Raw genomic sequence first — 15622 nt, 5'->3', positions numbered from 1 at the left:
TCTTAAATAGGTACATGGTATTTAGAAAGGATAGGGTTGGCTGCACACACTATTCGGGCGGTGTAGCCATAATAGCCAGGAAATGCCTAGCATGCCACCCTATCGCTCTCAACAACGTCCTTGAGGCTGTAGCAATACGCACAATAATTTTTAATAGGTTGATAACGGTATGCTCCATTTCCATTCGTTCTGATTATGCACTTTGCAGCTCTGACTTCAAGGCGCTGGTTGACCAGCTGCCCGAACCGCACCTCCTAACAGGCGACCTTAATGCACACAACTCTATTTGGGGCTCCTCCAGAACGGATGCCCGAGGTCGCCTGATATAGAAATTTCTTACATCTTCAGGAGCATGCCTTTTCAACAAAAAGCAGCCCACATACCATAACTTAGGACATAATACATACTCACATCTCGACTTTGCTATTGGGTCTGCAATTGTCTTTCCATGGGTTGAGTGGGGCGTGGGCACTGACCCATATGGTAGTGACCACTTCCCAACTTCCCTAACATATATAGGTAAAGGCCCATGCAGTCCATCTTCCCATAACAGGTTTAAAGAATCAAAAGCAAACTGGAGTATATTCACAAAAACATCTAAACTACACCACACAACCATAGAACACCTACACGTGGAGGAAGCGACCCAACTCATCACGGCGCACATCCTCGACGCTGCCGAAAAGTCTATTCCCCACGCCTCCGTGGTGGAATGAGGAGGCCGTGGTGGAATGAGGACTGTAGGCGGGCGCGAGAGTCCCAGAACAAGGCGTGGGGTGTCCTTCACCGGTACCCCACGTCAGATAACGTCATTTCTTTTAAACGGGCAAAGGCTTTTGGGAAGCGAGTGCGTCGTGAGGCGAAAAGGGAGAGTTGGCGTACCTTCCTCACTTCCAGCAACTCGTACACTGACACGCGAAAAGTATGGACACGAATACATAAACTAAAAGGACAACAGACACACAGCCTGCCCTTGGTTAGTACAACAGGGGACACACTGGAAGACCAGGCTAACACACTCACACAACACTTCCAACATGTGTCCAGTTCCGCACACTACACCAACACTTTCATAAAACACAAAATATCCTGTGAGAAGAAGTCCTTGCGAGACAGTAATAAGTCGACCTCATCTTATAACATCCCCTTCTCACTGCATGAGCTGAAGATCGCACTTAGTACTTGTAAACCTTCAGCTCCAGGCGCAGACAACATTACATACACTATGATTCAACACTTGCACACAGACACACTTGAAACCCTCCTCCACCTCTACAACAAAATATTTCTTTCGGGGCACCTCCCAGGGTCATGGAGGGAGGCCATCGTAGTGGCCTTTCTGAAAGAGGGGAAGGACCCTTCCTCTCCCGCCAGTTATCGTCCCATCGCCCTCACAAGCTGCTTGTGTAAGCTGTTTGAGAAGATGATCAATAGGAGACTCATGTACGTCTTAGAGTACAATGGTCTTCTCGACAGCTGCCAGGCTGGCTTCAGGGCTGGGAGATTCACAAACGATCAACTGGTTGCGTTGCAATCGTATGTAAAAGATGCCTTTATCCATAATCAGTTTTGCATAACAGTGTTCTTTGATATGGAAAAGGCCTATGACACTGCCTGGCGGTACGACATCTTGTGTGACCTCAAGTCGTTCGGTGTTTCAGGCAACATGCTGAACACGCTTGGTAGGTACATGTCGGAAAGGACCTTTCGAGTGAAGGTTGGCAGTGCCTTTTCGAATTTACACGTGCAGGAAAATGGCGTCCCTCAAGGCGGTGTCTTGAGCTGTACACTCTTCATCGTTAAGATGAACTCTCTTCGGAAGGCATTGCCACCTACCATTTCCTGTTCTGTTTATGTAGATGACATTGAAATATCTTTTAAGTCCTGTAACTTTTCGATTTGTGAACGCCAAGACCAGCTTGGGGTGAACAAAATTGCTGGCTGGGCGGACGCAAACGGTTTTAAACTGAACCCTGTAAAAAGTACTTGTGTTGTGTTCTCCCGGAAGCGTGGGATTAAGGCAGACCCTGAGATCACCCTTCATCACACTTCTACTCCTCTAAAAGAGGAGCACAAGTTTTTAGGTGTCATATTTGATGAAAAGCTGACGTTCATGCCACACATCAAACAACTTAAACATAAATGTCTGAAAACACTAAACATTCTCTAAGTCATCTCCCACCAATCCTATGGTGCAGACAATGAACTCCTTCTCCGTGTCTTTACCACCTTAGTCGGGTCTCGGGTAGACTACGGTAGTGTTGTGTATGGGTTGGCATCAAAAGCAGCACTAAAAATGCTTGACCCAGTGCTCCATTTGGGCCTGCGCCTTGCGTGTGGTGCGTTCCGCACTAGCCCGGCCCAGAGTCTGTACGCTGAAAGCAACAAATGGTGCCGCTTTTAAGGTCTCATCATTGAATAACCATCCTTTTAAACCTGTCCTCAATGATACATCTACAACCCAGCTATTATCAAATCGTCCATCTGTGTCTTTGCCCTACTCTCTGAGGGTGAGAGAGGAAGCTTCAGGTATTTCCGTTGGGTTTTTAGATGTATGCACATCTTCATCATTTTCTGACGTTATACCACCATGGCAACTGCAGCCTGTTTGTTGTGATGTTTCTTTTATGAAAATAGATAAAAACAGGGTTCCGAGAGCTGCCATTCTGCAGCATTTCTTGTCGCTTCAGGATAAATATAAATGTGCCGAATTCTATACCGATGCCTCGAAAACTTCAAATACGGTGTCATGTGCCGCTCATGGTCCCAACTTTAATTGTTGCAAAACCATTAATGTACACACCACTATCTTCTCAGCAGAAGCATATGGCATTTTACTCATCGTTCAGCACATTCTTAAAAAAACAAATCCCCAAGTCTGTCATCTTTACAGACTCTTTGAGCGTTGTGTGTGCATTGTCTTCACACAGACCCAGTAAAAACCACATTGTAAATCTTATTTTTAATGCCATAATGTCTATATATGCTAAGAATTTTCAACTAATCCTGTGCTGGGTTCCAGGCCATGCTGGAATCGCCGGAAATGAGACCGTGGATCAAATGGCCGCCGCTGCTGCACTTTCAAACACAGTGGACATAACAACAATACCCTACACTGATCTCAAGCCACACATAAGACAACACCTTCGCAAAACATGGCAAGCCGACTGGAGCACACAGACAGACAACAAACTACACGTAATAAAACCACACTTGGGACAATACACTACTGACTCACACAACAGGCACATTTAAGTTACCTTAGCTAGGTTACGGATAGGCCATACGCATGTAACGCACTCGCACCTGCTCACGGGATCTCTAAGACCCCTGTGTAGAGGTGTGGGGAGGGCCTATCCGTAGTCCACATACTCATACAATGCAAGGCACTTGACACAACACGACACAAACACTGCAGAGAACTCTACAGACAACATATTCCCCTACACCCATCGTTGTTTCTGGGTGACGATGCCATAATTTCTGTGAAACGCGCGTTTAAGTATTTGTCAGATGTTAAGTTTTTAAACCTCATTTCCTATCATGCATAATCAAATCTGGCCCTATACACCAGCCATCACCATTATCTTTATTGATCTTACTATGTCCAGTTTACACGTTTTATACCTACCTTTTGTGGTAATCACTTCTTTTCATTAAATGACTTCTCCGGCGCTCTTTGCCCTCGCCGGCCTTGCGCCATTAAACACCAACTATCATCATCATTCATGATTAATTTTTACAAGTGCTCGGGTAGGCATTAGACACTTCGGTTTAGTCCATTAAACTACAACAGCTGTTTCGCCATCACACAGTGGTTCTGTCGAAGTCAGAATGCTTGTGTGTGCCACCCTACAGATACATGGAACAAGTTAACCTGCACGCCGGAGATTAGAGTATCCTTGAAACCGTCCACCATAGAACGGTTTCTGCAGCTGTGAGCGACGCATTGATCATGTGCATTAGCCCGCGGCCACCTTCCAGACGGTGTTCGATCCTACCAGTACGCTGACTTATCCTGCCTTCCGTGTACGCGGCTGGAAAGCGTCGGCGAGGTCGTTCCGCTTTTCATCCAGAATATGGATGGCGCATTGTCTAGTTGCGGATTGGTCACGGAGCAAATCTTAGAGACCTCCACGGCTTCCAAAGAAACCGTGTCTTCACGAGTGTCACCCTCACTCATCGGCACTGTTAAATCTTGAGCCTTCGTTTTGCCGAACACATGCCAACACAAGTTATTCTGTGCCGACCACCGTGTATTTGAGGGCTTGAGGCACATTCTAACGAATGAACGTCCGTTGGCTGCCAGTGTCTAGAAGCATTCGCACTACTAGGCGTCGCCGTGCAGCTTCTGCCCGGGCTGGAGCCGTCTGCAGCAACACGGACGTTGCCGTAGAGTGTCCGCGCGAAGCCGCTACAAGAGTCGGTGCACCTTGTCTAGCTTGTGCCTGCGGCGTCGATGTGGGCATGGAGCAGTCAGCCGGTTGGAACACGTCAGACTGCCCGGTTAGATGATGTTCATTCCAGGTACTGCAATTCAGGTTGCATGACTCTGCACTGACAAGCCACATGGTGGGTCTGCCGTGTCGGAAGCGGCAGCGACTCTTGCGCAGTCGCGTTCTCTTCTCGCTCGCCGACATGTTCTCCCGGCAGTCCGCCACCCTATGACCACGGCTGTCACACAAGGGACACGCCGGTGTAGCTGAGGCCTGGGACTCTGCCGTCAAGGCAAATGCAGATGGGGCGGGTGCCTCCAGGGGTCCTGGGGAGTTCACGTCAGCATTCTGAACGGATCGACGACATGCGTTCAAAAGGGTCTATCCTTGTCTGCGTTACTCGCGAATCTCAATTTAGATTCTCAAGAATTCCACTAATTCCTTCTTCTGGCCAGCTCCACATTGGTTCATCGCCCCTTAGTCTTTGGGAGGTCTCAACCCTCTGCTGATACATCAGGGTCCAGTCGAAGGAGCACACCGAGGGAGCAATGAAGCCATCGAATGAGCACACGGTTGAGAACTATGGCGCATTTCTCCCACCGAACTCCGATGGCTTCCAGGGCACTCAAACGGAAATGCTCTTGTTGTAGAGTTCACGGAGTATCTCGATATCCGTTGAGCTTTGTAACGGTTTCGATGCCAGGAGTTAATCAATGTGCTCGTTGATGAGTAAGTCTGGCCGGCCAAATTGTTGAACGAAGGTGCCCACCGTGAGGTAGTAATTTGCACCCCCAAGTCGGATTCCCTGTATAGCTCGCCTGGCATCGCCGATAAAGTACTTCAGGAGGCACCTGAACTTTTCTATGTTCGGTATCTCGGCGTTGTCATGAATGGTCACGCTAAAATGACCCCACAATTCCTGCAAATCGTGCAGATTTCCCGATAACGCTGAAACGTGGAGCTTTGGAAGCGTGACTGTCTGATGCCGAGACCCAGTAACTAGGTGGCCCAACGCACCCGTCGGATCAGGCACCAGAGGAATGGCCCCACTGCTTTCGCCGGTGACGGGAGTGCTCGGCTCGGCATTTCTGAGTAGAAACAGTGCCTTAGGGACGGGTGCACTGTGCCGCTTCCTCGAGCTCTTGCTCCAGCGCGTCCTCCTCCGTTGCCTCGGCGATCTTCCCGGTAAGGGCAGTGAGCTCATCCTCTTGGTGAACAATACAATTGACGTGCGAGCTCATGGTTGACGCGTCGCGAGGTGGCTGATGCAGCAGGTCGTTAAAAGGCGTGAGAGCTCGTCTGACGCTGCTCCTGACGATGCCACGGGTCCTTCGAAGGCCGTCGATCGGCGAGACCATGCTGATAATGCTGACAGAGACAATTTCCCGGGTGGATCGGCAGCAAATATGTCGCGAAAGCAATCGCGAGTCGAGGACCCAGAGCCCTAGAAAGTGCAACCGTGGTGCTGGTGGTGGTGCCAGTTAAAAGGCTCTTACCCTCTCAGGGGGACTGGTCAGGAAATGGGTGCTTTACAGAAGGGAACTCTATAGATTTTGGCCGAAAGGAAAAATATTTAAATATTAAAATGCATTTTCAGTCGACGACTAGAGAAAGAAACTGGAGGAGATTATGAACAGAAGTAAATAATGGTAAAAGAACCCAACTGCAAGAAAATGAAGAAGCAAGTCTAACGAAGAGGGATTCTGGTACAAAGCAGGGAGCAAAACGAAGTCATACAGGTGTGACAGGGAAATCCAGCAGGGCCGAATGACAGCTAACACGGCGGACGACCTGGTTCTAGAATGTATGAGTGTAACGCGCGGCAAAGATCATTGTCGTTGATCGAACCACCACTAACTAATGATGATAATGCGGCGCGTGCCCCGCCGGCTTCCTTGTCTTGCTTTTCAACATTTCCCCGTGGGCCCAAAATGGTCAGGCGGTGGATTCAATTAAGTACAGTTTTTACCCTGTACATTTACACATAACTTGCTGCTAGAAACAACGAGTATGCAAAAGAGATGCCGAACGCGCCATTTTGTTTGACAGAAATAAGTTATTCAGGTATGTTAATATTCTTAAAACGAAAGTAGCAAACGTATTACGCGTTAATAGAAGTGGGTCAACAGCAAATGTAGGTCTTTTCTGGTGCATTCACAATGAACTTGTACTGCCTGGTCTAATAATTAATTAATTATTATTGTTTTAGAATAACAGTTATACAATTGCAACTTGGCATCTCGATGTACGCAAAAAGATATAGTTCTTATAATCGCGTGGTCGGGAAGAACCGCTGATGAATAGCAGATGACCAAATGTTCACATAATCCTTGGTCGAGAAAAAAAGCATGAATTACTTCATGTTCTCTTATCTACGGGCTGTTTTTGTTTGTTTGAAAGATAATACGTATCTGGGAATTTTTAAAGAGACACCGAAGTGAATTTTTCATACTTATAGTTTTGTTGAATTGCGGTGACTGGCTTCAATAAACACAATTTTCTTTGTTTAACAGGTAGATAAAGCAGAATTTAATTTATAAAGCCTGAAGGGAAACAAAATACAATGCATTATTTGCGGCGGCCGCAAGAACTAAGAGCTGTGATGAGTATTCGTCGTGCAATGTGATTGGACGATGCCCAAGGTTGGAGGTCAAACTAGTTTTGGTTTCTGTTCCGTACAGCATGCTTGGAATCCGAAGTTATCGGTTGGTTGGGCATCCCCGATATCTCAGGAATCGTCATACCGTGCTTCTGCCTTGTCGTCGGCTGTAGGATGGATCACATAAGCGTGCCAGCACCGCTTACAATCGTGAAGTTCCCTAGCTGAGGCGTACGAAGCGGCTGAACGCCGTCCGTGTGAGGTTCAGTAATTACCCACAGTGATGACTGAACCAGACCGCCTGTGGTTTGTAGGGTCGGCAAGTGTAACCTGTGCAAGGGCAACTCTTCATTGGTTTTATTCTTTGTAAGAAACAGTAGCATAGCATAAATGAGAAAAACAGCATGCTTTGGGAACGCTTCGAATGGAACGATTGGTAGAGTGGAACCGGATTGCGCGCGCATTGAGTTTTTCTACAAGAAAAAAAAAACAACATTTACTGCGCGGTTCGCTATTTAAAAATTTCTCTGTGTTCAAGAAACTTAGTTCGTAAAAACTGGCGTTGAACTGAATGAAATGGCGCGGTTTATAAAAAGCAGACGCGGTGGCTTCTCGAGCACGTTCGCCATTGCTGCCAAGTACCGCGGGACGAGGACGCCTTCGAATCCTTTTTTGTAAAAGTCTCGACTATGGTAGATAGTATTATTAACAAACATTTTTCGATAAGAAAGACACATTTTCCTCTAGAGAAGTTATTTTAGCCTGAAACCGGGACATTCACGCAGCTCGCGGCTCACAGATGGGCAGTAGACCTATAGCTGTGTTCATACGGGCCGCTCGTCCGGCCGGATATATGGCGTTCGCAAGAAACGTTTGCCTTGCCATCTTGAACATTTCGCAGTTTTCCTAAGCTGCGAAAACAGAACGCTTTGCCACACGAGCGGCGCCGCAACACCTAATTTATTGGTCAATTCACCGCTCTATTCGTGCTTTCCCGGTCGTTCTGCCGGCAATGAAGGATAACAACACGCCGGACTAGCAAGTTTTGTTATACAACATTTTCACTCAGCTGACGTCAGCACTCGTGTGACACTGAGTTCGAAGGCAAACGCATTTCAGAAACTTTTCCCAACGTACCTCATATTACCACAGTAGAAAAGGTGAGCAAGCAAGGCCACGACGAAGAGGAAACTGGCTGCACGATCCAATCTTTAGCACTTTCCGCGAGCCACCGCGCACCTATCTGAATCCACGTCTACCCATTACGTCCATCGCTGGGGACGATCGGAACTCCAGATGCCTGTCTAGGTATTATTGTATGAAACTCTAGGTGTCTTTGATTTGGCTGCACTCGTTATACTCATCTAGGTAGTGCAGCACTCGCCTCTTCCGATTTTCCAGCATAGCGCGCGGCGCCAGCATATTTATGTTGGATTTATACCGATGGTGCAGAGAGTGTAGAATGATTTCAGGACTTTCCCTCCCCAGAGAGTAGGTGCAGAAGCAGACAAAAAAAGTTCAGGACCGGTTCTGCAGTGGCGGCACCTGCAGTGAAGTAATCGTGAACTCATGCAGAAAGTGCATGCCAAATTGAAGAGACCTATGAGCGGAAAAACACTGATTGCCTTGGCTTTGCTCTTTTAGCGGGATGCAAACACCCGGTCTAGCAACCATGGCAGACAAAAAAAAGAGCGTTTTTAAACGCAGGTGCTGTATTGACAACCTATGCTTCACGATAAGTAAAGGTCAGTGAAGAAAGACAGACTGTCGGGGAGGTTTTCCCACCGCCGTGGCCCAGGAGAGACTAAGTTCCTCTGCGTTTATGCGGCTTAAGATGTAAGCGTAAAATGTCGCGGCTGCGGATTGATTATTGGTCAGCTTGAGCCAGAAGGTGCCAGTGTCAGTGTTTCTAATTGTTTATTCTCTGAAGTTAAGCTGCAACTGAACATTTTTTGCTTTTTGCGACGAGAGAGAGAGAGAGAGAGAGAGAGAGAGAGAGAGAGAGAGAGAGAGAGAGAGAGAGAGAGAGAGAGAGAGAGAGAGAGAGGGGGAGGAAGAGAGAGAGAAAGAGATAGAGTGTATGATCATCTTGGTTACAGAAGAAAGGGTTAAGGTTTAGCAGAACGGGGCAAAGAGATGGTAGGAAGCTCAAGGGTGGAACTTGAAGTCGAGGGAGCCAGATGCAGCAGCTCCTTCCCTTGCTTTGGCATAGGCGTGCGCTGATCTTGAGGTAACGCGTTGGTCAAAGTTGCCTGCCATGTCTTGATAGAAGTGGAACATGTAATGCTTGAGTTGTTCCCTCCGAACATCTTCGCCCACATAGCGTTGTAGGTACTTGTGTTGGTTTATTCTCCACAGAGTTCGCGATTCTTCGGCATTGGGACCCCCTTGTAGCAAGGAAAAAAATGTGTTTTTATCGTAGGATAGGAGACATTTCTGGTGTTTTTCTTGAAGCGGAGTGCGGTAGACATGGTCGTAAGGGGAAGGATATGTGATTTCTCGTGCCTGCTCGTTGGTGCCTCGTTCTCTTCCAGATACTTGTATCTGGGCGTTCACGTGACGTTATTTGTGGAAGGGAGTATCTCACAGAAGCATTTAGGTATTCTGCTTCTATAAAACAGTCCAATGGCCTTTGAGAACCTATAATAATGTTTAGCTTCTTTTAGATACTTCCGCTAGTCGGAATGCCAAGGCAATTTCTACAACTTCCGTTTCTTTGTTCCTGTGCGTAGAAGGGTCATGCAATCACAAAGACTGCCTGAGTAGTCAACTACGAGAACTGCTGCTTTGCATCTTCGTACGTGGTGGAGTCGGTGTGTACTGTGGCCTGATGATTTTGAAACTTTCCTTAAATGAACTTCATCCTGCCATATCGCCTGTTCTTGTGTAGGTTTAGATCCACGTTTTTGGTAGAGAGGAGTTTTCATGCGGAGTCGCTGAATCAGTGACCTGTACATCAAGGCGCGCAGTCGTTTCTTTTCAGGGGGGGGAGGGGGTAACCTATGTTCCGTACGATGGCCTGTCCTGATCGCGTTTTCCTAGCCGCTCTCTTGGTGGTAAGAAACTGGTTTCTCTGGTTTCTTGAAGAGTGTTATGAAGACACAATTTGAGGGCTGATTCATCGTCATCATCATTAACAACGCATTTAAGTCGAATGCGGGACGAAGGCCTCTCTAATTCACGTTCACCGCTTCTGCCCTGCGCTGCCCGAGTCCATTCTTTGCCTCCGAATGTTGTTATTTCATCCTTCCATCGAATAGCCTTCCCCTTCTGGGCCCATCTCTGGCTGTACATTCTGTAACTCTGGTGGAACGCCGGTTGTCAGTTTGTCTCGCGGTAAAAATTGCGAGGTTGACGACTACCTTATATGCTGTCCTGATGATGGTGTTTCTTTGATTTTCTTCGGTGCGGAAAAATTTGTGGTACGGTAAGGTCTGCAACATCCAGCTCATGATCAGTGGCTGAATGAGTGTTACCACTGCTTCTTCTTTCTTTCCTGCTCTTCTCTTGGTTACACGTTTTACAATCTGGCAATTGGTTAAAGGTTTTCCCTTTTCTGGCAATTGCGAATTCGACTTTGCCACTTCACTTTAAAGCCACACCGAGCATCCTTACGTGACGGTTCTCTGGGAGGACATACGTACCTATACTGGGTGATTTTTAACCTGGCGGCGTGGCGCCCTCCGTCGGTTGCCAAGCAGAGCTTGTAGCGGAGATAGCAGTACGGAAATATTGTAACATTTATGTGATTAGACCCTTGGATTTCATTTTAGTTCCTTTATACTCATAATCAATGCCTTCCGTGAGTTCTCAGAGACTGGAGTTAATCCTTTCCCCATTGTTTTAGTTAGGGGACCCAATGCTGGTGCCGACATCAGTTCCAGTGAGGACACGCCGGGGTGGCTCAGTGGGTAAGGCGTTGGGTGGCTGAGCTCAAGGGCGTGGGCGCGACTTTCGGCCCCGGGGGCTATTTTCCCTATGGAAGCAGAAAACTGGAACGCCTGTGTGTCGACACTTCGGCGCACTTTAAAGATTGCCTGGTGGTTGAAACTATTCAACACACTTCCGCTACGACGTGCCTCGTAGTCGAGATGTAGCTTCGGTTCATGAGTTACCGGAATTCTATGTTTATCTTCCGGTGGAAAGATGCTTTGATGTTGTAGTGGCAGTTGGGGGCATGCCTGGAGACCATGTTTGTCGAGTATGCTACCACCCACTGGGCATTGCACGAACATCACTGCGCAGGAGCGGCACCCGCTGCAAACGCGTGTACTTTTTTCGCCTCCGCCGTAGCATTCTTGTCCACTTCAATTCCCCCGATTCAGGCCAGCCCTCAAATCTTGCTTCGTAAGTCGCAGCTTCCGGGTGGCAGCGATGACGTATTTCCGTATGCACTTGATGGCACGACTGGCAGCGGACGGCTAGCAGCCACGGGGAAATTGAAAAATGCCCTAATAACGTTATCGCGTTAAACATTTCGGCTTGGCAAGAGGGAACGCTACCCCGACGTGGGTTTTGTGTCAAAGTTGTTAACTTGTGCATCAATGTGCTGCGGTCCGTGGTCGTTGACGAAGAGAGTTGGGTGTCATCGCCGCCGCCATTTACCCTTGGGAAACAGAAAGCGTCCTGGAAAATTTAAGCCGTTCCACTCAACGTGAAAGCTGTGGGAAGTGCAGAGCAGTGATTCCCCATAACGGGCTGTGGCGCCGTTATCGCAAGGCCGTCCAGCGGGTCATCGTGGCGTTGGCTAGGCTGGAGACTTCGCAGCCCGGTAACGGGCGGGGGGCCTCTAGCCCTGGTGGCGACAGCGAGGACGACACTGGCCAAGTCTGAAGTCTAAACTTGGACTTCAACCGCAGGCACAATAAATGTTTTTCCAATCCAATCCAATCCGCTTTCGCAGTGCTCGCGCGCCTCTTGCCTAGAACAGCGCGAGCGGGATCTTGCAGGTGCCGGCGCCTTACTGCTCAGTTTGCAACGTGTGGTTCTTGGTGTCCACTTTTTTCGTTTACTGTCGTAGAAACCAATCCAACAGGCGTTTGTAACTAAATGAATGGCGGGGGTGCTGGTTACATACACAGATTTTGTCTAAAATGTACCTGCAGATTATTTATCCTAAACAACAGGGATATGCATGAAAAGGGCCAGTGATTCAGGAATTTTTAACGGTTATGACTTATATACTTTATTAAACGGGCTCATAAACTGAAATCCTTCCCGTTCCACCGAGGTATAACGGGTAAATCAAATACATTGAAAATGGATGTTTGCCGCGGCGGCCGCTTTTCTGATGGAGGTGAAAAGCAAAAAGGCCCGTGTGTACGAGATTTCGGCGCACGTTAAAGATCCCCAGGTGGTCAAAATTAATCCGGAGCCCTCCACTACGGCGCGCCTCATCACCTGCGTTGCGTCGGTGCGTTAAACTTTACAATCAATCGAAAATGGATGTTTGCATTTAAAATAAAAAAAAGTGTAAAAAGGTAATTAAGCAAGATAATTACGCAGAAAATGACTCACTACAGCGCACAGATAAATACAAAAGATCTAAAAGTTCTTACCGCGTGTTTTGCCGCTGACCTTGTTTCTGCGTGTGTGTGAAATTGTGACTATATAAACCGCTTGGTTTTCGAAGCCTCTGTGCTACGGCGTTACGGTACGCCATGGGCTATACTTCAGTACGTTATCTCGCTGCGCCGCCTGACTGCGGAAGTCGGGTGACATTGTGACAACGAGCTACGACGACAAGGCGAGCCCCTAAAGTGTTATGCACTTAAAAGCGATGGCAACGCTGAATTAGGCACACGTGAGTCGTTCACAGCAAGCATGAAGCAACGCTCAGGGAAGAAGGGGCGCCAAGCAAACGGACCAAGGCTCAACAGCTCTGGCGAAACGGCACGCCGGCCGCATTCGCGTTGCGAGCTCATGGAGTTACGTGTTATTTCTTGCATCAGAAAACAGAGACAGTAAGAGGACAAGGGACCACCACAGGGCTGCGTTGCGCAAAGTCGTCGTGTTTGCCCGATCGCTGAAAGCAGCGCAACCAGGATCGGTTTATCGATGTCGGCACCGTCAGCAGATCGCAGACGACAGGAGAGGAAACGTTCTCTCCCGTTCGGTGCTTGGTAGAGGCAGTATGGAGTGACCTATACTTAAAGAGCTGAATGGAGGAACTCGCTGGCTGGGGAACAAAATCCGCGATTTTCTCCCTTTTTGTACCCCCTTTTTTGAAGTGTAATAAATTCAGCCTTTAACACGCTCTAGTGATGCCACAATGTTTACAAATGCAAAGGAAAGTTTCACATCCACCTCAATACAGCCGTATGGCTAGAAAGGGAAGCTAACCAGCTTCCTCAGAAACTTCGCAGTTGAAGAAAAATTCATCCTGGTCAGGAACGTTCCTGTGCAGAAACTTACTCCACCTTGGGGATTTCCCCTAAATCTGGTCGATTAATGTTTACAAATCTTGTATCCGAAGAGCACTGGGACGCGTGCCTCGTGGATAGGCTGGTGTCCTTGTGCGCAGCCGTCCATCTCCTCTGTGGTGACTTCAACGCACACCACACTGCGTAAGAAGATGGCCGGATGGACGCTCGCAGAGAGCATCTGTGGGACGCAATGCTGCGCCTCAACCTGCCTGCCCTGAAAACTGGTGAGAGCACCTTCCAGCGTGGGAATTGCGCAGCCACCACCATTGATCTCACTCTAGTGCCAGCCGGGGTTGAGGCCACCTGGAAGAGGGAGCCCAGCACGTGGGGCTCCGACCACTACCCGCTGCATGTCGCATCACCCGACAGGACAGCGAAGCGAGGCGCACTGCACCACGTCACTCACTGGGACCGGTTCCAGCGCTGCCTGGCCGAGCAGGACCTGGGGGAAGGAGCCTAACTGTTCCGGGGCCTGGTTTTGCTGCGCCAGGCAAACCACGCAGAGCTGCGCATTAGCCGAGGGGGCGACCACGCCGGACTAAAGCGGCTGCAGCTGCGGGCGGTGCGCAACCGTGCGGACAGGAAGGCCCAGCACTCGGGGGAGCGGCCGTAGTGGGACGGCGTAACGGCGAGTGGACGCGGCTTGCCGCCGTCACGCCAACCGCCTGAGCCGGCAGCGCTGGGCCGAGTTATGCATCAGCTCGAAGGCCTAACCACGCTGTCACCGCCTCTGGGGCATCTTCAACTCCACCCTTAAACCGTAGAGGAACCGCAACGCCCTGGCTGCCATGGCCATCCGCAAGCAGGCCAGCTTTGCGTAGTTGGCTGACCTCTTCGCGGCACATTTCCTGCCTCCACACCAGGCGGAACCAAGGCCCGCTGCTGCTGCTGCTGGGACAGGGGAGGTGCATCCCCCCCTCAACAGCGCCCCCATCACGGAGGCTGTGCGGCGCAGTGCCCTCCGCAGCTGCAGGCATAAGTCGGCGCCAGGAGCGGGCGGCCTCATAAACAGAGACATATTTTCATTTGGGATGGATCGAGGCCGCAGGTTGGAAGGAGGGGGTTAATAATAACAATGGCCGGACATGGCTGCCTCACAAACGAAGTGCCACAACGCGTCCAACGTATCTTGGTGCCGATCACGATGCGTGACCCATAGGTCATAGGAGAAGACCCAGGCGGGACGAAAATTTGGGCGAAGCCGATCTAGTGCACCGCAGTCGCAAATGAGATGGCGGATTGTTGGGGTCACGTCTGTTTTGCAGGCGATGCATCGGGCTGGTCTGGGAAACGCAGCTGCGGAACCACCGTTAAGGAGGTTGCTATCGTGGGATGTAGGTTGCTGGGGTAATTCCGCCATCGAGCAACCACGTCGTCTGTGTAAGCGTACTCCGACCGCGCCCGGTTGAGGAACACCTGAGCCCCTCGGAGTAGACCAGAGGGTTTGGGGCGTTGCATGGGGCAATAGTAGTTGATTCCTGCCTCCGCAAATTACGCCGATGGCGCCGCTCCATATCTGGATCAGTAGGCAGCGTAATTGGCCTTACAGGCAGCATGAACTGGGAGTGCTGTAATGAAGCTTCGCTCGCACGTCCATGAGCCTTCTCGTTTCCTGGGTGCCCATGAGGTCCAGGAATCCCACATACCGTTACCAGTTCCCCAGATTCAGCCCTGAGTTCCTCGCATGTCTGCTTGATAGCGTGGGCTGTGCTATTTTGCCTCGGTGGACCAATGAGGCACTTCAGTGCCTCAGTGCAGTCAGTCAATATTTGCACTCGGTCGTAACGCTGTTGTGGGGGATCAGTGACAACCTGGCGTGTGAGGTGAAGACCTTCCTTTTTAGCAGAAAGCTCAAGTTCTGTAATATCGGGGTCAGCGTCTAGCGAAATAAGTCGAATGCTCTGGTGGAGATCGGGGTTCGACACAGCGCCACTGCCGCTGCAGGACTCGATCCACCAAGACGCGTGCGCAGAGATCTCAAGGGTTGTACGGCCCCGAGAAGTAGCACCGGCTACAACCAGCGAGGTCCGCTGTGACGTGTGCCTCCCACGCTGAGTTTTAGACGGTGCAGGTTATTGCACTGTAACAAGCGCGTCCTCCCATGGCGGGATGTGCTTCTGTAGAAACAGCGTGTCCGGTGGTGGAATGTGGTCATCAGCCGT

Source organism: Haemaphysalis longicornis, unplaced genomic scaffold, assembly GCF_048455015.1.
Source record: "Haemaphysalis longicornis isolate Haplotype H1 unplaced genomic scaffold, Haemaphysalis longicornis Haplotype H1 scaffold_1, whole genome shotgun sequence".
NCBI lineage: Eukaryota > Metazoa > Arthropoda > Arachnida > Ixodida > Ixodidae > Haemaphysalis > Haemaphysalis longicornis.
This window is presented reverse-complemented; position numbering follows the sequence as displayed.